This window comes from Mytilus galloprovincialis, chromosome 11, assembly GCF_965363235.1.
Source record: "Mytilus galloprovincialis chromosome 11, xbMytGall1.hap1.1, whole genome shotgun sequence".
Lineage (NCBI taxonomy): Eukaryota > Metazoa > Mollusca > Bivalvia > Mytilida > Mytilidae > Mytilus > Mytilus galloprovincialis.
In genome coordinates, this window is record NC_134848.1 from 37,959,024 (window position 1) to 37,966,801 (window position 7,778).

The following is a 7,778-nucleotide window of genomic DNA, read 5'->3' on the forward strand; positions in this document are numbered from 1 at the left end:
TAACACCCGTATGGAGTTATTTTCTTTCAGAATGATAGGTCATTGTTTCGAAGAATCAACCCGAATGATACCATGTTTTAATGAAATTTGCTTTAAGCTATAACGCGATGAACTGTGTGAGGTTATTATTTTCCTTGATAAAAATGCAAACTATGATTTATTTCAACGTTCAATTCGTTTAATAGTATGTTGTTGCCAATTAGGGAATTAAGTTCAATCATTGATAGGTTTAACAAAAATCAATTTGAGGGAGCAACCATTTAACTTCAAGGAAAGGGGGTATATATTTTTTGGTCTCAATCAGAAATATTTTCGGACAAAACGCAAATAAACTAAGTTTTTCGACGCTATCAATGATTTTTTTTCAAAATGTAACACTTTCAGGTATGGAGACAATTTGGGATCAGAATATTTTTTATTACAATGCTATAACCACCACCCTTTTTTGTTAAATGGTTTTGCCCTTAGAAACAAATAATTTGAAGTGTTGTTTATTTGTCGCTACAATAAAGGGTCATTATCATATATTTAATATACATTACACTTTTAAAACAAGCAAGATTTAGCATATTTGTGTGTTAGATGTTAAAAATCTAATTGATTCAAACTGAACCTACATGTATTGATATTCAATTTCGTGTACAAATTGTACATGTATCACGATCTCGTGCGAAACAAATATCATTTCAAATGAACAATAAACATGACCCGCATACTATAAGTTGTGTCCAAAAATTACTTATAAAGTGACTTGTATTTTTCAAACACCGTTTTCGGGTAGTCACAATTCATTTGATACTTACTTCATGCAGTTACAGTAATATTGTTATTGTGTCTTGATTATTATTTCTACGGTTAATAAGTGAGTTTTATTTATCATTCTAAATGAGCCGTAGGGCGTATTAAAACCTGAACGCATTAGAAAGGAATATCCCACTTTAAACTGGTCGGTAAAATAGGGATGCTATTTCTGCAAATCTTTGTAGTTTTTTTTGCGGTATATAAGTCATACAATGCATATTTAAAGGTTGTTCTTGTCTCAAAACACACTTCGGGGTGGCAGGATTGCCCAAATAAAGTCCTCTCGTCGGTCGTTTTTTTATTTCATCAATCCTGACACCCCTCGGTGTGGTCTACGACAAGTATAATCTTAAAATATGCATTATCTATAACTGAATTTCAGATAAAATATTAATGTCAGAAAATATACATGGTGTCTAAATTAGACCAACATTATACTACATTGACCTTTTGTTATTATATATTTCCTTCTTATAAATGTATAACATCCTCTAAAACATCACATAGCAGTTTACTTCCAAAACTATTATTTTATTTATAAATTGAGGTGAAAATGTTCACTTTAAAATTGTTCAAGTCAATGTATATTTCATGCGTTGAAATCACGCTTGCTTAACATGAATTAATGTTTATGTAAATTATTTGATGATTTATTTCTTTAAATCAACAAAACAAGAATGCAAATTGGTAATGTTCCAGTTGTTATCACTTGTAGCACATTCATATTTTTTTTTAACATTTCTGTTTTTGCAATAGTGTATATTTTTGAACTTTTAAATTGTGGCATTTTGGTAAAAACAGCAGTTTCTCAAGATGTCAATCCTAGATGTATATATCATAATAAAAATTGTATACTTGAATCATCTCTCTTTTATTTGCATTACATGCAATTGCAGATACTACGCACACAATTACTTTGCATTCTTTATTTCATGTACTGGTATATTTTTTTGTTAAACAAAAGAAGAATAGGGTTGCGATAACGAGGATTAAAACATCCACAAACTCGAGATGTTTTCATATTCAAATGGCGATCAGCTGATTTAAACTCCACCACTCGGAACGCATGGCTATTTATTTTTTGCGTGTAAAGAATTTTCTCGTATCACACTGTACGGAGTGCAATACGAATAAAGGATACGAAAATCTGCGTCATTTTGATTGGCTTAGCTAGCATCACACGACGATAAAACGTCATTTCAATTGGCTATTCATAAGGTCATTGATGACTAAGGTTAAGACGATGAACACTTCGTCCATAGCAACAGACATATGCGATTTCTTCAATTATATACAAAACACTCAAATATTTCTGCTGAACATCTTGTTGTCTAATTTTATTACATTCTGAAGCATACAATAATATATAAATGTCTGATATTAAAGTTTGACATCGTAAATGGTCATATGACGTCATACTAGAATGTGCAAAAGACTAGATCAGCATTTCGTGGAAATTTTAATTTGACACATTGACAGTGTTTGACATGAGAAAATAGGTTTAATACTTGTGAAAATTAGATATGGCTCGGTTTTTTTGTATTGAAAATAAATAACTCGAGTTTATATCACGCGATATACCATTCTCACTCGTTATGAAACCTATAATTATATGAGGTGCCTTTCTGTGATAGAAATATTATACAATTATGGCCTCTTGAAAAGGTAAATATCCAAAATTGTCAACACGAGAAGGTTATTTCATTGAGCATGTTGAGGGCGCAGCCCGAAGTGAAATAACTTTTAAGGGTTGACAACTTTGGATATTCATCGATTCTAAGGAGCCACAATTGTTTTATTATACCGAACTATCAGTGAAAGGGCATTTCGAACACTTACTAGTCTATATTTTAGCATAACACACAGACTGACGTTTGAAAATACATTTGTCTTCGAATTTCTCGAATTTCCAACAAAAGTAGAATCTTTTTGTAAAATATTGATGGCCCTGAAAAGGACCGTTTATAAGAGATATCATCGGCTGCTGGCAGTGTCAGGTGTATTCATGGCCAATGCCTTATTTCCTCGTCTCTCGATGGGCTTCCAGTCAGTGTAACGTGAACGCTGCCATTTTGTTTATTTACGTCTGTGACGTCATTTTTATGGGAGGTAACTCAAGTACAAACCAAGAAACTCAAAAGGTTATTCACCGCTGGCGTAAATTTTTAGGGTTATTCGTCCTTCCTTGCAAATGAATGAAAATTAACTGAATTATTCCATGTCACGTGATAACGTTTCACCCAATAGAATTGTTTGAAATATATGTAAGGTATAATAATAGTAAATGTCGTTCACTATAGAATGAACAATATTCAAATTATCGTCAAAGGTTAAACGATTTTTGTTTATATGAACGGATAACTGAACGTTGTGTGTTTGTAAATTCAATATATGCGGTATACTATTTCTAAAATTTAATCCGTACATGTATCAACGTTTAATAAGTGATAATACAAATATAAGGCTTAAGCTCGTCCATCCACTTCTTGAACCGTCAATTTGCTGCTGATCCACTTCTTTATTATCAAAATCTACAAACGACAGTATTCCTGAGCATCAATATTCACGATTTCAATCGCCTCTTTTCGTATTAGTTGACGGAAAATATAATCTACAGCCATTTGATTGAATGCAGTTAGATCAATGTCAAGGCGTTGAAACTTCAAAGCGTCATATTGCTTTTGTAAGTTTTCAGTGGCCTTTTGATTCACGCATATCATGTGAAAGAATCTTTCTGTTGACTTGGTAATATTGCATTGAGCGATGAAATGAAAGACCAATCTTCACCATCCACACGTTATGATACAATTGTAATTTCATTCCTTTTTTTCTGGTTTGTTCATACGGTCTGTTGTTCACATGTTGTGTAATATTTTTGCCAAAGGAATGGTTGGAAAATAACTGTTATTGCAATAATGATAATACTAGTATTTAAAATATCATGATGTTTTATTGTATGGGCAGATAATGGAATTTATGTACCATTAATTCACCTGCAATAATCATTAAAAAAACTTGCAGCTTCTTGAGTGATGGTCAGTGCTTATAAAACAAAAAATACAAACCTTATACGCCCCATAAAAAAACGCAGATGAAAAACGTTAATACTTATATATATAATGTCTAGAAATAGCAACAATCAACATTCAATCTACTTAAGAGTTGATCAGTTTGTGAAAATAAATTAATACAGTTACTGAATCAAAATAATGTAAAAGTCTAAGAATATAGCTAAAACACGCTAATTAATGCATTAATAAGTTCTATTAGATTTTAAATAGAAAAACGCAATATTTCGCTCAACAAATTATATTCATCAGGCGTGAAGGTGAAATCGGATGCATGACAAAAAATATTTTTGTAGCTTGAACTACACAAGATTTGAGGAAAAGTTTAACATATGTATTGATATTCTATATAAAAACAAATATGTTTGTAGCTATAACTACACAAAACTGGACTAAAAGTTGAACATATTTATGCAATGTTAAGTAAACCTTGTGTTCTGATATTTTTTTGCAATACTTATATTTAAGTCTGTAAGGAAACTTAAGGGTTGATACAAATGGCTAAGTTGTTCTATTAAGTTAAGAAAAAAGTAAAATCACAAAAATACTGAACTTAGAGGAAGATCAATTGGGAATCTATAATCACATGGCAAAATCAAATAAAAAAACGCATCAAAAACGAATGGACAAGAACTGTCATATTCCTGACTTGGTACAGGCATTTGCAAATGTAGAATTTACTTTTCTATTAAGGTATAAGGAAATTATACTAGGATAATAAAAATTTTGTCCCAAATAGGTGATAAAGTAACTATTATGTAAGCTACTGATTTTCTCCCTAACTTAAATTGTTGTGTGTTTTTTTCTAGTGAAGTAGGAGATATAAGGCTACTGGTGCAGTGTAAGGAAACTTGAGTGAAGTACCAATAAAGATGGCATATTGGTTTAATTTAGAATGAACAATAAAAAGCTGAGTTATATGCGGAGTAACAAACTGCCACAGTAACGTTGATAATTTGGTGGTACATGAAGTAATTTTAGATTTTAGTATATGCCACAGTGCATGAACTTTTAAAGTAATAGACATTGATTAGTGTATAATTGATATAACATGTGTGATTTATATGCAGTTCAAATGTATATAGTATGGTGATGGAACAGTTTCCTGCACGTTTACAAAAGTGATTTGACATTAAGTTATTTTAAAGTTTTATGTTTGAATTGAGCTCCTAGCTGGGGTCGCAGCCTTAGCTCAATTTGGATAAGACCAACTGCCGTTGCGTTGTAAATTGGTGGTGGGTACGCCAGGCTGTGTTGACATCCATTACACCAGTATCTAGAACAATATATTTAGGCGAAATAATACTGGTTTATGCACCGATCATATACACTGTATAATATTCCTCCACATGCACACAGTTGCTTACAGTAAATCAGTTGCTAATCCGTGCTACACTACAAAAGTAGTGGTACTCCAGATAGTGGAGGAAAGAATAGAGAAGAAGAAGAATATGCATGTTAGATAAATTGTATGAATTTCTATAAATTAACTTGTATGATTTCAAGATTATGGTTTTGATTTGTTTTTAAAACTTTTTTCGTCTCTCTCATTGAGTCCATCAGGTCGAAGAGTTCGTAACTGGTGCATCCAACATCTCTCTCTCTTTTGTCTTCCTAGTATTTCTCAAGAGTTCGTAACTGGTGCATCCAAAATCTCTCTCTATATTATCCTTGTGTATCCAAATATTGGGATATACACAAGGAAGATAAGAGAGAGAGAGAGAGAGAGAGAGAGAGAGAGAGAGAGAGAGAGAGAGAGAGAGAGAGAGAGAGAGAGAGTGAGAGAGAGATTTTGGATGCAGGTAGGGTTTAAATTAAGGAACTCATGGACATTTGGATTAAAATTGTTAATCAAATATTCAACATTTATTTTTCGGCATTTTCATATTTTTCTCTTTGTATAAACGACTGTTCACGTCATAATCCATAGAACAATTATTACGTCTTTACTTTCGCGGACCATTGGACTTAAGCTTGAGTAGGCATCGCACTTTAGCATGACCATCGTACTTTAGCAACACCATCGCACTTTAGAGTCCAAACAACAATTGGAAGTTTTTAACGACATTGACTGGGTATACAGCCCTTGCACGATCGACAAGTGTACAAATAAAGATCAAACAACGACTATTTCGATACTATATATATTGTTTCATTGATATTATGTTATGTTCTGAATTCCTTTTTAATTTTCGACAAATCTTATCAGTGAGAATTATGGTAACTGAAGCAGTAAACTGTGTTTCTTTACAGCTTAATAGTAAAATACTTGAATGATTTTGATTGTTACAATTGATTAAAATCTATTTATTAATATATCTGTTTTAAGCGGTACGATAAAGTGAAATCGGGTTTGAACAACAAAATGTACCAGACAAAACGTATTTATACCAGACGCGTGTTTCGTCTACGAAAGACTCACGAAATATGTCAGCACTTGTATTTGAAAAAGTGACGACGTTCAACTGTCCAAAATAAACAAAACAAAACAATCACGTATTAGTTTAGTATTATAAATGCGAGTTCGACGATTACAGGACTACACAAAGTATTCCAAGTTATTGATAAATGAAACAATTATTGCAAAGATACACATTCGAACATTGTGTTGCACTACAATGTGTGACATCATACGATAGTGATATGAAACAATGTACCGTACTTCAAATAGATATTGTTACGTGCAAATGTGTGAAGAATAGTTGTAAAAGTGTGTGGATATTAAGACATAGATCCTTTTTTTTTGGCCTATTAGTTTTCCAACTATTTCGTATTATATTTGATAGATGTAATATAAGGCGAACATGTCAAGTACACGGTGTTCAACCTAACAAAACTATAAAGATTTTATCATTAGATTAATTCGTGAAGTGTATTACTGACGTATATGCCAAATTTTAAATGATAAATTTTATTGCCAAACTCATATTGATATTACACAAATTATTTGCAACATAGAATATTGTTCAAAATTAAGCTGAATCAATGTATAAAACGATGAATTATGGGAACCTTGTTATATATGGAATAATGATTCAACATGATATTTACCAGCTTCAACGCATATAACCTACTTACAATCAAATTAAGCTTAATTTAACGAAGGAATTATCCTAACAAACTGAAATGATTTCAATAAATCTTTATTTATATTCATAATATTCTTTTTTTATAACATCATTATTAAAAAATATATCTACTTTTCAGAAGATCTCAGATCTTTGTGGAGTTCTATGCTTCGATTGAATAAATACAAAATCATAACACAAATACATGTAAAGAGTTCTAAATTACAAAGATCATAACAATCTCTGCAGACAATACTACACATGTCTTTTAGATTTTATATGCGTTCGTTTTAAGACAACAGCTACCGACAAATGATTGTTTTTTCAAAACACAATTTGAGCAGATGATCATGACGGATCGTGATGTTGAACAGTATAAACAGGAGGATTTGAAACAAACGATTGATTGTTTTTTGGTTGCTTAACGTCCAATGGCAAATAGTTCATGCATGTTCAGAACGACAGCAAGTTAACAATAAATACAACAGGTAGGTCTTGTCATACTAGAGGCCATTCGGGATTATGGGATATATTACATATTCACAGAAAGTGTGCCTTGTAACAGACCACCTTCTGACTCTTCAAAGAGTTGTTGCAATGGTTCTTAAAGTGCAAAGAGCGTGGCACTCTCTTTACACGAGGCATCGGATTTAACGTCCCCATTCTGACCGAACGTGACTGCGAACATGATACATCACACACAGCCAAACGTACTCCCTACTTTGGCAAGCGTTTTTACTGCCGGTAGGGAGAAGACCAAGTGACCATTTTTCGTTTCCTCAGTCATCCTTGGGGTGTGAAACAAACGAAATCGAATTACAGAAACGTTTTGACATTATAC